The 19410-nt window shown below is 44.8% G+C and overlaps 1 long non-coding RNA gene across 4 annotated transcripts; it reads right to left on the bottom strand.

The window, feature by feature from the left end:
- Positions 1 to 349: 349 nt before the first annotated feature.
- LOC309637987 lies at positions 350 to 19275 on the bottom strand. 4 transcript variants are annotated; one of them, XR_014250922.1, is made up of 3 exons: positions 13966 to 18796; positions 2170 to 2382; positions 350 to 1487 (listed from the first exon to the last, which is right to left on the bottom strand). It is a non-coding gene; the product is annotated as an uncharacterized lncRNA (long non-coding RNA). The 4 variants fall into 4 exon arrangements; XR_014250923.1 differs by lacking the exon at positions 350 to 1487 and having other exon boundaries at positions 1494 to 2382; positions 13966 to 14130; positions 14223 to 18796; XR_014250920.1 differs by lacking the exon at positions 350 to 1487 and adding an exon at positions 18806 to 19275 and having other exon boundaries at positions 1508 to 2382; positions 13966 to 14534.
- Between the last annotated feature and the right edge of the window lie 135 nt (positions 19276 to 19410).

Below are 19410 nucleotides of genomic sequence, written 5' to 3'. Positions count from 1 at the left end.
CTGTCTTAGGTCCTGACATTTTCATTCCTTTTTCTTTCTAAGTAACACATTGTGTTGTTGACACCTTTCTGTGAGATCTAAGAGGCCCTACGGAATCAGCATTCCCAAAGTATTCCCCAGCGTTCTGAGATGCGCTTTAAGGGCTACCACTCCTTTAGAATTAGGGCGAGCAGTAGTGAAGAGTCTTCCGAACCAGAGGGGGCGCTGTTGCATGCAGGCTGTCTCACCCAGATCTGGTGTTCCCAAATTCGTTACCTGAAACGGTAATGTTAAAGCCCCATTTCTTTTCCCCCTTTGGTGGTTGATATTAAAACACATTGGTTGTAAAGCCACGCAAAAAAGTAGTGGATAGTGAAGGAATATTTTATTAGTTAAGGAAATTTAATGTAAAAGAAGTTATTTGTAACTTCTCCTTGAATATAGGTAAGTTATTTGCTTTTCTCTTTGAATATAGGTCCACAACCCTTCATTGTTCTGTTTTATTGTTTGAAATCCAAAGAGCTTTCAAAACAATTTTTAGAATAAGTTGGATTAAAACATAATTAAAATCATTTTTACCACTAAATCCTAAATGCACGAGACCAAGCCCTGAAAGTGAACAAATGGGAGCAGAGGAATTTTTTTTTCCCCCAAAGCCTCATTTGTGTCCAGGTGCCTTATGGTTCTGGTGCCATTTGTTCCTTTGAAATTGTACCTTTTTGATTTCTTTCCACTTTTATGATTACAGCATATACAGCTCCATAATATGGATAGAAGAGCATTTCCAGAATCACATGTAAAGAAGGTGTGTGTCCTTTAATGGAAGAGAATTTGAGCATAGAAAAATGTGTCCAGCATCCCGTCAAACACAGGGGAGCAGCTGCAGAATTCGCAGGCAGGAAGCACCCTCTTTCTGACCTTTGACAGCTTTGGTCTGTACGTGGCATGTTTGAGTTCTGGCAGCCTCACTGAAAAGTCCCTGTGATTAGCGGGATAGCAGAAGGACTAACGCACAATCGCACACGTACTCTAAAACTCGTAACTCCTCGCAGGGGGAGCGTTGATCATGGCTCTGGGGGAAGCTCTTGGCTTGTTGTCCTGGTCCTAATTTCATGGTACTGACAGTTGCAAAACCAAAAAAGAACACGGAGAAGAGAATAACTGTTATGAAAATGTTTCCTCTCAAATCCACAGAACCTGTCAACTTCATTGGAGTTGTCTTCCTTCGAGCGTATGCCATCTTCTGGGCTGTCAAACTCCTAAGATTTGTGGGTGGCAAGATGATGTCATTTGTATTCAGCAGCTTGTAGTAATTTCCACTCCCAGCCCTGCTCAAAGGTTGAGATTATTGCAGTTAATGGGATCCGAGCCTGCAGATGAAAGCTTCACTTTTCTTTTCCATGGAGATCACAATACTCTTCTCTTTAGCAGGATGACAATTGTGCTGTCACCAGCATTACATCAGTCTATCTCCCTTGAAATGGCATCATCGAAGCGTGGGAGCACAGCTGTGAAAACAAAACATATTTTACTGGGAGCTTGGTAAATCCTCAAGGCACAGATGAATTCATTTGCCTTTTTAAAGTAACATCGAAAATGTAATGTAAGAGAGATGGCTGCAACAGGTAGTCAGGAGCTCAGAAGGCCAGAGAGATCAGACCTGGGTGCAGTGGCCGGGCCCAGCTGATGGTGTTCGCATCACGGGTCTTGCCCCTGCATGCAGGCGCGGGTTCCACTGCGAGTTGGGGAGAAGTGGTCCTCAACAGCCTAGTAGAAACCGCCTACCCGCTATGCAAATTCATGCTTAGACCACAAAATGGGGGCCACTTACCCCACCGGGTTATCACCAGGTGGTAACCATAAGGGGGGATCACTGATGACTGCATATTCTGGAGACAACATTTACTGTGCTGCTATTGAAATCTGAAAAGCTGAGTACCCTTTACAACGAGTGATCCCAAATCTAGAGACATGTCACCAGATAAGTAGAACAAATGTGCAGGGATCGGATATTGTCACCTAGCTGTGCAAAGCAAAAGAGGTTCCTGGTGTTGGAAATAAGCTTCAGCCGACCAGCTGTTACGTTGATGGATGGGAGAGGATTAGAAATGGCTGAATGTGAATTGAAATGTGAACCAAAGGCAGGTTCACGTCCTTTATTCCACTGATGGCAAAAGCTGTCTAACTCACCGACAACACCTGCTCCGTGGTTACATGGAAGCAGCGGCTTCACCCATACTGTTACCGAGTCCAAGCTCAGACTGCTCGCTGCACGACAGGCCAATACATCGAGACACGAATTTTTGGGGCCAGGATTGGCGACTTTATTCAGAAGCCAGCAGACTGAGACGATGGCGGACTAGTGTTCCAAAGAACCACCTTGCCCAGGTTTGATGCTAGTTTCTTTTAAATAACAAAGAGCGGGGAAGCGAGGAAGTAAAGTAAAAAAGGTGGTAAGTTGTTGCAGATAACGTCCTGGCTCCGGCCAGACTCCGGAGGGTATGTGGCAATTTCTTCTTTCCTGCAGCCACTCACAGGTAGACCTGCTCAGGCTGTTTGCTGAGAGCTAAAAGAAGGTATTCTAGCGTAATGCTCAGGCATAGGAGGCCTGAGCCTGGGAGGGTTCCAGGAGATGGGCCACTATGTATATTTTAAGTTATAGACAACATCCCTTTAGTGATTAACTTGTAGCAAAAGCAATAGAATACAAATGTCAAAGTAAAAGAAACAGATCCAGTATGGAGTCAGATTTGTTCCTCCCTATTAACAATACTTTGTGGGAAAAGGGCTCCTCCTGAGAACCCTGGGACGTGCCTGTATAGTCACAGATGGAGTGGGCTGTGAGCAGCGGGGGGTGCAGGCTGTCCCCCTTCCCAGACAGCCGGCACCGTGGCTGGAGCTTTCTTAGTGACTTTGCTTGGTTTACCTCTCATTGGTCTCCTATTTTGCTGTGTTAAGAAGCACAGAGAGGAAAATCAGAAAAGGAGCTGTGTCCCAAGGGGAAGAAGCCATCTAGGCAGCTGTCACTGTTCCCAGGATGCAGGTCTCCTTCCGAAACAGAAGGATATTCTAAGACTCAGTCTCACCCAGTGAAGGGAAGACTTGGATGGTGTTTGACTTTGCTCAGGCCGCCACAACAAAGGACCACAGACTGGGGGACTTAAACAACAGAATTTTGTTTTCTCGTAGTTCTGGAGGCTGGAAGTCCAAGATCAAGGTGCCAGCAGTGTTGGTGTCTTCTGAGGCGTCTCTCCCTGGTTTGCAGATGGTTGTCTTCTCCCTGTGTCCTCACATGGTCTATCCTCTGTGTGCATCTGTCCTAATCTCTTCACCTTATAAGGATGCCAAGTATATTAGATCAAGGCCGATCCATATGACCTCATTTAACTTAATTACCTCTTTAAAGTTCTCATTAACTTAAATACGGTCACATTCCAAGGTACTGGGGATTAGGACTTTGACATATGAAGCGGAGGGGGCAGATTCAGCCCATAGATAACAAACAGCACCTGAGAGTCTGCATCTCTCACCAGCTAAACCCAGGCACGCTTACTGGCCGGACAGGACGGGACGGCAGTGGTGTAACTAGGAAGGACGCCTCAAGGACCTCCCATTTGGACTTAGCTTTAGAGCTCTAGTGTCAAGTCCTGTCACTAGGCCTTTTTGTTTGCATTTAAAAAAACAGCTATTGTCTTATACAGGGACCAAATTTAGAGCTGCTTTGGAAACACTTTCTTCTAAGGAAAGAGTGGATTTCTTCCTTCACTTCTTCCAAAACAAGAAGGGTGTAGGGCATTGCTTAAAAATCCATGAGTCCCTTGCTATTGTGTCTGTTTTGCAGACAAAACACTTTGCCAGGAAGTCTTTGGCAGACAGCCCCGTAACTCAGAAATTCCAGGCTCCATGACAGATGTGAGCAGCTACCCTGGTGACAGGAGCTGCCCAACTGCACGTAGCAGGACAACGCCCCCAAGGTGCCCGGTGTCTTCCTTGATAGGAAAGGGAGGACGCTGCTGTGGGTGTTGGGATTTGGCTGGAAGAACAGGAATAGCACCACTATGTTCATGAAAAATGCAAAGGGAGTTTTAATGGAGCAGAAAAGTTACAGTTACATCACTGGGGTTTGCCCATCATGAATTACATTTGGTTTATTTTATATTACGTCTGACCTACGTGTGGGGGGCTGTAGATTCTTCCATGTTTAGTAAAGTTGAGCAAGAAGGCACAACTGACTAAATACTAGATATTCAAAACCTAGTTTTTGGTGTTGGTCAAAAGGTTCACGGTTCTCCCATTACTTGTAAGCATGGAGACTGAAGACCTGATTTTGTTGCCTTAACGGAATCAGTTATTAAAGTGTCTTAAACTTTGGTCTTCTTTACACACAAGGATTTAAAAAAAGAGAGAGAATTAAAAAATAGAAGATAATAACATATCTAGAAGAAATTAAATTTGGACTAAAATTCTTCAAAAAGAGATTTTTATTTCTATGGAGATATAATTTTACTAAAAATTTAAAAAGTAGTAGATGAAAATGTACTTGTTAACACAAGTGTTTATAAACAACTTTAAAATTAATTTCATTGCCTTAAGTGTCAGAAATTTTGAGCAAACAAAGGAAATTTGGACCTGCTTATTAAATGAAATAGATATACTGAATGAGGCATCATTCTTTGAAGAGGAATAAACTGATGCTAATTCTTTAGACACTTAAATGCACCGGCACTGAGAGGTTTTGTTGTTTTTTCACAGATGGGTGCTAATTCACTCTGAATTGGCATACATATAATAAATGTTACAATATTTCTAAATCAGCTGTTCATAAAATAAAATACAATAAAGGCTGAGGAATCTCTCATTGGACAGTGAGGGCATTAACTTTCACTTGAACTTCTCAATTCAAAGGAAACAAATTCATGAATAGATTCTCTTTAATCATGAAGGCAGTGTCTAATTTACAGTCTATTTATCTATGATGCAAAAGGGAATGAAAGTCATGATTTTTCAAGTTTAGAAAGTGCTTTTTAGGAAAACCATGTTGTTTAAAAGCAAAAGAAGGGGAAGAAAGCCCTGCTATAATCGCTACACCTAAAATAATTATGCTCTCATTAAAAAAAAAAAAAAGTCCCAGGTTGCTATAGACTGAGTATTCATATCTCCCCAAATTTCATTTATTGAGAGCCTAACTCCCAATGCAATGCTGCTACCAGGTGAGGCCTTTGGGTTCTGATTAGGTCATGAGGGTGGAGCCCTCATGAATGGGATTAGTGCCCTTATAAAAGAGACCCCAGAGAGCTCCCTTCCCCCTTCTGCCATGTGAGAACACATGGAAAAGACAGCTGTCTATGAACCAGGAAGCAGGCACTCCTCACCGGACACCAAATCTACTGACACCTTGATTTTGAACTTACCAGCCTCCAGAACTGGGAGAAATAAATTTCTCTTGTTTCTAAGCCACCCAGGCTCTGGTACTCTGTCACAGCAGCCTGAATGGACTACAACAGGGACTTTCAGGTAAAAAGGCTTGGCTTTTGGATACAATTTATTTCTAAACACTCATCCGCCACCAGTTCCTAAAGAAATAATCTAAGAAGTATATAATTGGGGAAAGCGTCCATTTACACAGAAAGCTAAGGAATCAAATCATCAAAATGGCAGAAATAAACCCCTCCTGAAGGTATGGCATGGCCTTCTGGGGAGTAAGTGGGTAAAGTGCTGGCCCCCAGGAGTCACTGGGCTTGGAGGGCTGAGCTCTGGAGAGGAGGGGGGGCTGTGAGACTAACCTGGAAAACGCCCTGTGAAGGCCGTGGGTGTGTGGACTGTGGGGCTTCCCCACTGACGGTGTCAGTGCAGGACTCAGAGATCTAGGCTGCTGTCATTAGTGGAGAGCTGTGGTTCCCTGCTCTGGAGAGGAAGTTTCCCAAAGTGCAAAGGTGATTGTAATTGTAGTGATAAGCAGCCTGGTGAAATTGGGCTGGAGACCCCGGGGGGAAAGGACCACTTCCTTGAACAAGAGGCTGCTGGCAGCATCCCAGGATGGTGGCCAACCTTTGCTGACACAGTAACAGCTGTTTAGAAAAATTGGCCTGAAGAGGCAGATTTTCATGGGAGTTCCAGCCATAAGCCTGGGGCCAGGCGAAGTGGCTTCTCTATAGATGAGGGGGAATTACAGAGACCAGACTCCCTCATCCGCAGAGCGTGTGGCTCAGATGCTCTTTGCTACCCTCAGACTGGATCACTGGATTAGCAACAGTCAGTAAGCCAGAATAAAACCAAAGTGGTGTCTATGAAAAGATTCTTTATCATGAAATCCTACCAGGAAGATTCAGAGAAAGTGTACATTTCTGGAAAATATTTGTGGCAAAAAAAACCCAATGAATTTCAGATACCATCTGCTCTTTACTCTCAATAATATTAAAAAATGCTCCGCATAAAATTAGATGAACTGTAAAATCACGTGACAGTGGAAGATAATGTTGAGATGTAAGCAGCACTTAAAGGGAAATAAATGAGGTGTGAAGAAATGATTTAAAACTAAGCAGATAACATCAGTGTTTCAAAACGCATTAGAAGCAGTAAAGAGCAGACTCAACCCTGCCAAAAATTATTTCAGTAAATACAGAAGACAAGCTAGAAAAAATATATGTATATATAATGCAAAACAAAGAGAGGAAAAAACTGGGGGGATTTCATGGTCATACGTGGAGATCCAATATGTGGAAAACTGTATTTCTGAAGATGATACCAAGAACAGATGAAAGAAAAACAATATTTAAACATATATAAAACTTCCTAAAGACTGAAATCTCCCAATTAAAATGGCCCACTGGGTACTAGGCAAAATGAAGAGATTCAAACACTTAACATACCCCGGTGAAAGTTCTGAAATTTATGTAAAAGTAAAGAACCCTATTAATGCCATGAGAGAAGATTATATACAAAAAAAAGAAAAAAGAAAGAAAAGAAAAAGGAAGGAAGAGAAAGAGAGAAAGAAAGAAAGAAAGAAAGAAAGAAAGAAAGAAAGAAAGAAAGAAAGAGAGAGAGAGAGAAAGAAAGAAAGAAAGAGAAAGAAGGAAAGAAAGAAAGAAAAAGAAAGAGAAAGAAAGAAAGAAAGGAGAAAGAAACAGAAAAAAGAAATACAAACTGGTCTCAGGATTTTTTTTTAATAATATAGATGCTAAAATCAATGATGCAGTCAATGTCTAGAGTTCTGAGGGAGAAACTTTGTGACCCCAAATTCCTTATGTCGCCACTCTGTCTGTCACCTGTCAAGAACAGAAAAACACATTTTCAGAGATTCAAGGGCTCATAAACCTGCAGTCCACGTGCAGCCCCTTTGCTACTCAAAGTGTGGCTCACAGTCAGCAGCGTCGTATCATCTGGGACCCTGCTGGGAAGCAGACGCTCTCCTCAGGCCCCACGTCAGACCTACTGAATCAGAATCTGCATTTTAACAAGACCTCCATGTAATTTATATGCACGTTAAAGTTCGAGAAGTACTGCTCTAGTAAACCAAGTAATTAATCAAAATGTAAACTGCACCCCCTCCCCCAATAGTGAATCACAGTTGAGGACCACAGTGAACATTTAAATTAAGTACCATAGAATCAAATCTTAATGAGTGTATATCGAAAGTCTACATATACATTTATGTAACATAAAATAATAACCTGAAAATAAATGTCTAAAATCTAATATAAATAGGGAAGGAGAATAGGTGACAGAAAATAAAAAGCCTATTGCATCATATGGTTCAGCAACATTCAGTAAAATTCTTAACTTTTGGGATGTTTTATCCTTGGAATTGGTAAACAAGTATGTATATGTATGTGTGTGTGTATGTGTGTGTGTGTATATATATATATATCTTTTTTTTCAAATATGTTAAAGACAAATGATACCCAAACTATAAACTAGCTTTAAACAAACAGAGGGCAAAAATTTACATAATGTAAAAGAAAAAAAATCAGAACATATTCTTTGTGAAAATAAATGTAAATGGGATAAACTCCCCTATTCAAAAAAGTAGGCAGATTTCTGTCAGTGAAAATAGCTTTATTACTTATCTTCAAATCAAAGAAAATATAAAGTACAGAGTGGGCACAAAAACTCTCCTGAGCTCCCATTATACACAAATAATCATTATAAATGTTCTGATGATCATTTTTCCAGAAAACAAATCCATTTGGTTTTTACAAATGGGACAATACGATGCATGTAATTTTTAAAACTGCCCATTAAATATGATATGTCTAGGTGTATTTGTAGTTGTTATTTGTTTGTTTCATATTTTCATGCTTAGGTTTCTCTGGATCTGTGGTTTGATGTATTTCATTCATTTTGAAAATTTCATTTAAAATATTTTTTTCTGCATAGTTATCTCTCTCAATGGGGAACTAATTACCCATTGTTACTTCTTTTTCCAGCTCTCAAAGCTCTGTTATGTTTTATTTTTCACTCTTTTTTTTGTGTGTGTTTCAGTTTGGGTAATTTCTATTAACCTATTTTCAAGTTTATTGATTCTTTTCTCAGCTCTCAAGTCTGCTGAAGAGCCTGTTGAAGGCATTTTTCATCTACAGTACCACAGTTTTCTTTCCCCTAATATTTCCATTTAACTTTCTCTTCTTGCTCCCACTCCTCTGCTGAAGTTTCCCATCTCTTTATGCATGTCATATGCTTTTTTCCCCTAAGTGTCTAACATATGAATTATAGTTATTTTAAATTCCTTGTCTGATAGCTCCAATACACAGGTTACCTCTGAATCTGGTTGTGTTGATTGCTTTGTCTCTTGACTTTGGTTTTGCTTTGTTTTTTTTTAAATTTTGTTTTGTGTGTATGTCTTTAATTTTTGATTGAACGCTAGACATCATGTATAGACCAATCGGCACTGAGGTAAATAGTATTTACACATGTAAGTGGGCATGCCTCTTTGGTTAGACCTTCAGTGTGGGTGTTGAGTAAATACGTTAAGGAGTTGAAGTGGGTTTGAGTTTTCTGGTTGTTACGGTTCCCTTCCATGAAAACTGGCTTCAATTCCTCTAGCATTAGCTTGTGCTTAGGGGCTGGGGTTCCAGAGGGTCTTTCTCAATGTTCCTGCTCTACCCTCAACCTCCAGTCTTCCCTGTGTACCTGTGCCAAAGAGGGGGAGGTCTCTTCATGCTCCTGCCCCCTTTCCAGAAGTAGACCGTTCTTGCATATCACTTGGTGCTTGCTAGCCCTGTGGTGGGGATAGGGAAGGTTGTCCTGGTCCAGCTTCAATCTTAGGCTGATCCTCTCTGCCTGGGTCTTAGGGGTGGGGCTTTCACAGCAATCCCGCTCCTTTTCCCATGATAGCCAAACTGCCTTGTATCTGTGGTGAGTCTTGTCTGAGGTAGTTCCTGCTTCTGCCCTGGATATAGGAGACTTCTATTCAGTCCCGAACCAAGAATTGTTTCCTGCTCCTTCTCCAGGGGTAAAGGATGTTCCTTTTTTTTCTTTTTCCTTTTTTTTTTTTTTTAACTTTTCCCCAGCCGCCCCAGCTTACCAGTGTCCCAGCAAACTAAATTTTTTTTGTTTTTTAATAGGGGAGTAGGGTCCAATCAGAGTTTTGTGCCTTTCCTATAAAAGCAGCCACTCCTATTTTCAAGGTCTACACAATTAAAGGAGTTTCTCTTGGTCTCCTGCTCTGCTCCCGATCTTTCTTGTGAGCATTCAGTGGAGGTCCCTGTAAAAGACCCTGAATGTGAGTGCAAACTCCCTCTGTGTCTGTGCTCTCAGGGGTTCTGTGCTCTACTGCTAGCCCACACTTGGCCCTATGCAACCCATTTTAAAATCTAGCTGAATTCTTCTTACTCATGTGTATGGTCCCAGCACCTCTTCCTCCTGTGCTCTGCCGTACATGAGTCAGTACTTGTGTCCCATTTTTCCTTGGAGGGGCCTGACTTCCCTTGCATTTAAGGATACTTTTTTTTGTGCTGTGTCCTCAGCTCTCTGATAAGTTCATGCAAGTTAAAATGTTGCCATTTTTCTGGATTTTTTTCCCCATTGTTAGAGTGAGGCAATACTTCTTCCTGCTTTCCCCATCTGAGGTGGAATCAGGCATGGTTTGAAATGCTTTACAAGTAATAACTCGTCACTTTCTTTCAACAAATCTATAAGGTAGATATTATTATAGTCCGCATTGAACAGATGAAGAAACTTAAGCACAGACATTTAACTTATCCAAAATCACATAGCCAGAAGGGCGAGAACTGAAATTCAAACTTAAGCAGTCTGATGCAGAGGCTGCACCATTCACCGCTAAAATGCAACTGCCGTGCATATTGTAAATGGTCTGAATATACCATTTTTTAAAACCCAGTCCTCTCCTAAGGGATATTGGGTTGTTTCCGATAGTTTTCTATTATAAACAATGCTGCAGTTAACTTGTGAAGTTATCTCCCAAAGATAAGGCCCTCAACCTGTTGCTGGGTCAAGGGGTATACATGTACTTATTTAAATTTAAAATACCTATTGTCAAATTGCAATAATTTCATTCATTAAAATTAAATTTAAAGTTTTTTTCAATTACAGAGTATAAAAGTGATATAACTTTTTTTATAACGTGCTTACTGAAAAAAAATTCAGATGAAAAATATTATATATATATACACCCATATACTTATGTATATATGTATTCTCACACAGAGCTCACTCCAGTCCTACACCAATCCCACTCCTTTCTTGTACCTACCACTATCACAGTGTAGTATATATAGCGGTAGAATTTTGAAAAGCAGAGAGAGCATTTCATTCGGAAAGCATAGGATGAGCAACATCTGGCCGGGGCAATCAGGAAACCAGCCTTTCTGGAGCAGAGTTACACAGTATAAGAAACAAGTTTGCGAAAGCAGAGGGAGCTATGAAAGCCGTGCAGGGGATTTGTGATTCGATGTAATAAGAAATAATAGAGCTGTTCTTTCTTGGGGGCAAAGAAGTGACATACTAAACCTGTTATCTCAAGATGATCTTGGCAAAAGTAGTTGCACATGGTTTGGATGGGAATACATGGAACTGGTCATAATAGCCAAGATACTAGAAAGACAATCCAGGCAGGAAGCGGTGGTGGCCTGAGCTAGGAGGCGTGGAATATGACTTGCCGATAAACTGACACGTGACCTACTGGAACCTATCAACTTATCAAAGATGTAACGGACTTGTGCATTAGAGGTAGACACGACTATTACAACTTCGTAGGATAACTGTTTGATTAATTTAGCCTGCTTCAATTCCATAGTCAAGTACTATCATTTCTCCCCTGCATACGCTCTCACTCTGCTGCCTCATTTCTTTGCTCCCTCCCTTGGCAAAACCCAACTCCTCGTCTGCTCTGTGGCTGCCCTGCACAGTGGAACATACCTGGAGGAAGCCCAGGTGTGTCCCATTGGCTTCAGGTGGGTGCCCAGGCCAGCAGGCAGTCATGCCAAACCGCGCTGGTCCATCACTCTCCCATGCTTTTCTAGACCTCAGACTTCCTCTTCCCTCTCCAAACTCCAGTACTTCTTCCCCCATCTTCAGCCTCAGCTCACGATACTGGCTCCCGTTACAGTGACAAAATGGAAGCCACCAGAAGAGAACAGATACAAGGCAGTGGTGGTGGGATGCATTGGGAGACTAGGATTGACATGTAGACACTAATGTATAAAATGGATAACTAATAAGAACCTGCTGTATAGAAAAATAAAATTTAATTCTCTCCAAAAAAAACAAAAAGAACAGATACAAGCTCTCACCACCAAGCACGCCCACGCACCTCTCCAGATCAGTGTTCACCCCCTGTGCAGCCCTTCTCTTCTTACAGACAACGGTTCGTACTCCTTGGGCCAGCCAACCTCTCCTCCTGTGCACCTAGTAACATCCCCCCACACTCACTCAGGGACACTGCCCCGCAAATTCTCCCTTCTCTCTCGTACAGCATCAGTGTTGCCTTCTTTTCTGGATCGTCCCCATCAGCTTAGAAACAGGCTGATTCTTCTTTCAGGTTAAAAAAATCAAAACCCTCTTGGCCGCATTCTCCCCTCCAGCTACCGTGTGTGCCTTTCCTTTTCTTTACAAGAGAAGTTTTTGAACGTGCTGTTTGCACCCACTGTCCCCGTTTCCTCCCTTCCCGACCCCTCGAAGCCACTCCAACCAGACTTTGCTGCCACCTCTCCGCCCAGACTACCACGCTCAAGGCCCCCGGTGACGTACACACTGCCAAATCCAGGGGTAAGCGTGCATTCTCATCACACCTGACCTATCAGTAGGAGGACCTGTCACTTGTCATCCGAACTGGGGCACATTTGAGAGTGAATAGGGTTGTAGCAATGATTAAACCCAGTCCAGCAGTATCAGCTGGGATGGTCCAGAGCAAACCAAGACAAGTCAGCAGATACGAAGCAGCTGCTCGCTCCCTCCTCTTTGCTCCTGGCCTTCAGGCCAACAGTTAGCAGGCTGTCCTCCTGCCTTCCCGGCTGCTCCTTGTCTGTCTCTTTTTCCTGTTCCTCCTCATTGGCTGGTCTTCTTAACAGTGAGGTGCCACAGGGCTCAGCCTGCTCTCAGACCCTCTGCTCTTCTCTATACTCGCTCCCATGGTGACTAATCCCATCTCAGGGCTGTAAGTACCATCTTACATGCTGATGACTCTCAATTTTATCTCTGGCCCCATCTCTCCCCTGAACCTGCATATCCAGCTGCCTAGCCTATGTATCTGCTGACTTTTCCAATGCAATATGTTCACTGTTGAGTGACTTTTTCCTCCCAATCCTGTTTCCCATTGAAGTTAATGACACCTCAACCCTCCCAGTTGCTTTGTCTAAAAATCTCAGTCATCCACCACTCCCGTCTTTCTCTCACAGCCCTCCTCTGCTCAACAAGAAAATCCTGCTGGCATTTACACCAAAACAGATCTAGAATCTGACTACTTCGCATCACCCTCCGGCCTCCACCCTGGTGTGAGTCACCAGCATCTCCAGCTGGGATTGTTGTAACAGCTCCCTAACTGGTCTGCGTATGTCCGCCCTAGCCCCCTTTCCATTCCTCAGCCCAGCTCTCAGAGCAACGCTGTGTGCAGAGGAAGTCAGAGCATGTTGTGTTCCTGCTGAAAGCCCTTCTCACTGATGAAAGCCAGTGTTCTCTCACACCAGTCAGAACGGCCATCATCAAAAAGTCTACAAGTAACAAATGCTGGAGAGGGTGTGGAGGGAAGGGAACCATCCTGCACTGTTGGTGGGAATGTAAATTGGTATAACCACTATGGAGAACAGTATGGAGGTTCCTCAAAAAACTAAAAATAGAGCTACCATAGGATCCTGCAATCCCACTCCTGGGCATACATCCGGAAAAGATGAAAACTCTAACTTGAAAAGGTACATGAACCCCAACGTTCACTGCAACACCATTCACAATAGCCAAGAAATAGAAGCAACCTAAGTGTCCATCGACAGATGAATGGATAGAGATGTGGTATATTTATATAGTGGAATACTACTCAGCCATAAAAAAAGAATGAAATAATGCCATCTGCAGCAACATGGATGGGCCTAGAGATGATCATACTAAGTGAAGTAAGTCAGACAGAGAAAGACAAATATCATATGATATCACTTATATGTGGTATCTAAAAAAAAATAAAAATGAACTTATTTACAGAACAGAGACGGATTCACAGACTTAGAAAACAAACTATGGCTACCAAAGGGGAAAGGTGGGGGAAGGGATAAATTAGGAGTTGGGGGTTAGAAGATACAAACTAGCAGATACAAACTACTATATGTAAAATATCAATAGATAAACAACAAGGACATACTGTGTAGCACAGGGAACTATATTCAGTATCTTGTAATAACCTAAAATGGAAAAGAATCTGACATTATATATATGAAACTGAGTCACTTTGCTGTACACCTGAAACAGTGTAAATCAACCATACTTTAATTAAAAAAGGAATGATTAAAAAAAAAAAAAGCCAACGTTCTCATTTTCACTTGCCTCACTCTTTGCCCAGGACCTTCAGTCTTTTTCTTTGGACTTTCTCTGTTGAGAGCAATCCTTCAGCTCTGCCCTCTTCCTCAACACTCACATCTGAACCATCACAAAAGCTCCTTGAGAAAACTACGGTTTCTCTTCTTCTTTAGATGCACCTTGCAGAATGTTCTGACCAACAGTTAGAACAAGAGGATGTCAGTGCTTTCAGTACCTGCCTAAAAGTAGCATTTGTAGCCCAATAATAATAACTCAGGATGCACCTGTTAGAGGGGTTCAAATGGTGGCATTTCAGTTTCCATATTAAGAGAATGTTCTGTGGGGTCCTCTTCCCAAAGTGGCAACACATTGGGGGTTCATTTCACTCTCAGCAGGTGGAAGACAGAAACTGTAGTTTTCCGCTGCCAGCAGCAATTCCTCCCACTGGAGCTCTTGGAAGGCTGCAGATTTACAGGAAGAGGGCAGTGTATCAACACTATTTGTTAATGGTGGTAACACTGACTCCCCTGCCTGTTGTCTTATTTGTTTGGGACCAGGCTATGATTGTGAGGATTCTTTCTCAAGGAAGCCATCATCTGAGGGAAAACAAATGGGACTTTCGTTCATTCATTCAACAAACATGTATTAAGTGCCTGCACCAGACATCGTGTTCACATCTCACCCCATAGAGACTAGAGGGGAAACCTGACACTACACAAAAAACTACACAAACACATAGTTACCGTTCTGTTCGGGGATCCAGAGAGAAAGGACAGATATTAGGAGAGCGTAGTAGAGGTGAGGGCTAACCCCTGAAAAAAGTCTCCCCGGAGATAACTGTATTTTCTTCATTGTTATAAAAATTCAGTTTCCCCACTCTTAGGCTTTCTTGAGCTAGAAAGCAGGCTGCTCAGAGGTGGGAATCTAAGTAGGGGAGCTCCTGGCTGCTGCCCTCTGACGTGGCATGTATGTTCCAAGCGGGGCCTGGGAATTCAGAGGAAGGACCGAGCACAGCCAGCCGGGGATGCTGGGTCGTGCAAGAAAGGCAGGCCTGTGATGGGCTCAGAGAAGAGGAGAGTCATTCCAGGCAAAGGGAGCTTGAAGTCTGTCTGGAAAAAGAGTACGTTATTTAGTCTTAGTGGAGCCTGGGAGAGAGAGATGGGTAGAAAGAAGTAGAAAGATGGGCTCTACGTGCCAGGCGTATGGGTTTCAGGGAGAAGAGAGTGGTGAACATGACGGATATAGCCGTAAAGCTTACTGATGGAGAAGAGGGCCAGTCAACCAAGTGAACACATAAATCTGCAACAAAGTGACATCAAATTGTGAAAAGGGCCACGTGGGAACTAAACTCGGAGGTGGTGGAGAGAGTGTGGTAAGCAGAGGGCAGTGGCTCCAGAGGGATGCTCGGGGTGGGCGGGGAGGTGTCCACCCCCCCACCCCGCCCGGAGGTGATCTGGGGTCAAGAGACCTGAGTGCACCACGAGGCCAGTCAACCAGAAAAGATGAGAGAGGGACCAAGCTCGGGCCTTGCAAGTGTGGAGGCAGGAAGTGTCGGAGGGGATTAGGAATAATCCAACAGCTAGAATCTGGGGCAGCAGAGGGCACGGGGTACTGGATGAGATGGCATCTTTCCTGAAGGCCCTTGAAAGCCAAAGCAAAGAGTTGGGATTTTATTCTAAGAGAAAAGGAAGCCACTGAAGGGAATTAAGTGAAAGAGTAGTATGATTCACTTGTAGAAGCTGTGTGGACAGATTGGAGGGACTCTGGAACCTAATGGTCCGGAGACTCCGGTAGATGAGATAAGGGCCGTGGGGTAGTGGGGAGGGGGAGGTCGACTGGAGCTGTGTTTCAGAAATGGAAATGACAAGCCTACTGATGTGACCTGGGGGCTGCAGTGGGGCTGAGACCAGCAATAGGAAAACGGGAGCAACGTGTGCAAACTGGGTTTCTGGTTTGAGCCAACAGCAGGGAAGTACCGTTTTCTGAAGAAAGTTTGGAGAAACTCTGGAGAAACCGAAGGCCAAGTGGATCGCGGGGAATCCCACGTGTGGGGTTTGGGCTCAGCCTGTAAGATAGGCTGGTGGTGAGATCAAATAGACAGTGAGCGCTCAGAGAAAGGTCTCGGCTCGTAACAGAAATGTTGGTGTCATCGGCTTGCAGGTGTGTCTCTCGCCAGGCCTGTGAATGAGATCAGCTAGGGAGTGAGTGGAGAGAGAGGACAGGACAAGCGGGCTGGAGGCTGAGAAGCTGGCATCTTGGGGCTGGGCTGAGGGGCTTGAGGAGAGATGCATGGGGCGGGAGGTGCAGCAGGGACGTGTTGGTCCAGATGTGGATCCAGACACAGCCAGTGCTGGTTGTCTGGAAGCTGCCAGGAAGCCCAGTAAGATGAGAGAGCGTAGGCTTCCTCGGATTTGCCAGCGTGGACATCTTTGGTGACTTTGGTGTATGGTGGGTGTGGAAGCCAGGGGGGCATGGGCTGAAAAATGAACTTACAGTGATGTGTGGATAGTTCTGGAAAGATTTTGCTATGAAGGAAAACTAAGGAATTGGGATAGTAGCTGGGGGGTCATGAGGGCAAGGGATATTTTCTATTTTTAAGTTAGGAAACACTTAAGTATGTTTAGCCGTGGGTGGGAATGATGCAACAGAGAGGGAGTGGTTGGTAATTAACGCAGGCAAGAGAAGACTGCTGTGGGGCCAAGGCGGGAGCAGGTGAGGGGGGTGGGTGCCGGGTTTTTGGCTGCTCTAACAAACTACCATGAACCTGGGGGCCTAAAACAACACACGCTTCTCCTCTTACAGCCTGGAGGTCAGAAGTCCAAATCAGTGTCACTGGACTAAAGTCAAATTGTCAGTAGGGTCAAAGGTCGCTCTGGAGGCTCTAGGGGACACTCTGTTTCTTGCTTTTTCCGGCTTCTAGAGCTGATTCCTTCGTTCATTGCCGCTCCCTCCATCTTCAAAGCCAGCAGGGGAGGGTCTTCGAATCTGTCTCTGCTCTGGTCACATCATCTACTCCTCTGTCTTCAAATCTGTCTCTGGTCAAGTTTCCCTCTGCCTCTCTCCTGTGATTACATTTCGGGCCAACCTAGGTATTCCAGAATAACCTCCCCACCTCAAGATCCTTATTAATTACACCTGCAAAGTCTCGTTTGTCCTATAAGGTAACACTCAGCCAACATGTATGGGCTGCGGAGCGCTGCGGAGGACTGGCCTTGGCTCGGAGCGGGGAGACTTCCTTCCTTCTTGTAACGAGAGGGAAAAAGGGAAAGGGACCCGTGCAGGACTGTGTAGTTTTGGTGGTGCAAAGATGAGGGAGTTACTGCTTTTGGCTTCAATTTTCTGCAAGAAGTATTGACAGCTGAGAGGAATGGCGACTGAAGGAGGGTGGACAGGGGAGCGGAGGGGGTAGAGGTCTGGAAGTATTGCACGGAGTGGGAAACTTAACCACCTCTCAGGCCTGGCCAGGTGTTAAGTATAGGACGAGAATCTATGGGATCTAATCAGGAGGCGGGGAAAACAAAGCAGCCGGCTGGCTTCTCAGGAGACTGTGAGAAGGGGGTCGGGATGGAGAACGAGGGGACCCTGGGTGAGTGAACTCTAAGTAGCAGAGGGGTTGGGCGGAGTGGGATATCTCTAATGCAGATTTTGGGGACAGTGCAGATTTAGGTGATGACAAGTTCTGGGGTTTCCCTTGGGGAGGGAGTCACTGGGGGACAGAGAGATGGGTCATCCAGCTGGATGCTGAAGAAAACAGAGTGGGAAACAACCACCTCTCAGGCCTGATGAGAGACCCTGGCCAGGTGTTAAGTATAGAGTGAGAATGAAAACCGGAAAGAGGTGGCCAGGAATACTGTGAGACAGGAACCAAAATCTTCAGTGAACGGGGAGTGGGGAGCGACCCGGAAGAAGTTAGATGCTAGAAGTGGGTGGATGACCGGAACCGGAAGAGCGGTGGGTGCCCTGTTCAATAGCATCTGTGGAAAGGGAGCTGGTGGTTTGCTGGAGGAAGGAGGAGAGAGGGTGTGGAAGGAGCGATGCGAGCAAGGAAGCCCAGCTTTTCTTCCCAACTCGGAGGGAGTCAAGGTGTGAAAGACAAATATCTAACACTTGCGAGGGCTCCCGTGTTTCCATGTTTGTATTAAGATAAGGAAAGTAGCTGTTACTCTAAGAATGTGTGCTAATGCTTTGGTGGAAGAGTTGGGAGGTCTGAGGTTGGAGGCACATTGGGATGGGAGTCTGGCTAATACTGGATTTTTGGAGAGGATCCCTGGGCTTCCAGTGGTGAGTGAGTTTCACGGGACAGAGCACGTGGAATCACATAGCTAAGGGCCTTGAGCGGCAGTCTGGGGACTCTGTGTTTTACCCTGTAGGTGGGGGCTGGGGGAGGGTGTTCACAGCAAACTGTCATGGTCAAAGGCAGGCTTTGGAAACGTTAACTTTCCAGCCTCGTGAATGAAAGAGGCCGTTAGAAGGCTACTGCACAGGCCAGGATTAAGGTCTGATCAGGGTATGAGCACGGAGAATGGTGGAAAGAAATGGTATTTGGCTTGAATTGTTGGAGATAAGGGAAAGGAGGGAGTAATTGGGAGACGATTCCCATGTGTTGAGTGTAACTGGTTGGGAGAATCGGTTTTGAGGGGAAATTGATGACTTGGTATTTGGCAAACCTTGGTTGAAGGGTGAGTAGTGGCCGGAGCAGTGTAATGACAGGTGAATCACTGGGCGCTTCCCCTGCCGTGCCAGCAGTCACTGCCTGGGATTTCCCAGACTGAGGATAAATCAAGGACAAGCAGGATCCCAGGAAGCCACCCAATGAGTCTCCTGATTTAGCTTCCGATTCCTAGGGTGGGGCCTAACCTTCAATTACCACGTGCAATCAGGCGTGCGCCTGCAGATGTGAACTGTGAGGTGCCCGATTCACACGATTCACACCTGGGGAAGCCTCGCAGTCTTTCCACGGGAGGCAGTGCAGCCAGAGTAGGCGTGTCTTTATAGCCTTGATGCAGTTGGGGAGTTAGGGCACCATAGGACGCCAGCCAGGAGTTTTTGGAGGAGGAGCCCTGCGGGATTAGTGTCTAAGAGGGCGCTTTGAGCTTTTCTCCTTCTCACCCTCAAGGTAAGGCAGGGCAGGGCACACCCGCAAGGGTTCCTCTTGTTAAGCGGGTTTTCATCACGTCCCTGAGCTCAGGCCCAGAATCACAGTTGAGGTCCAGCCAAGAATTTGACTCATTCAGGTGTAAACCCCGCCCATTCTGCTCAGTTTCCTGAATTCTGCTGACAGCAGCTCTTTCTTCCTTTTGCCTGAAATCCCGGGGGTCTTTGTGTACGTTGAGATGAACCGAGGCTGACATCCCCCTCTGTGGCCTCCCGGCGCTCCAACACTCAGCCCCGCTCCAGGCCAGAGCGGGCAGAGCCTGGGTTTGGGGAGGCGCAGCGCCCCGCGGGAGTAACCCAAGCCGTCCCGGGAAGTGC

The sequence above is a fragment of the Balaenoptera physalus genome, assembly GCF_965194825.1.
Source record: "Balaenoptera physalus genome assembly, chromosome: 11".
Lineage (NCBI taxonomy): Eukaryota > Metazoa > Chordata > Mammalia > Artiodactyla > Balaenopteridae > Balaenoptera > Balaenoptera physalus.
Note: the sequence above shows the minus strand (reverse complement) of the source record. Positions and strands in the feature narration are given on the sequence as shown.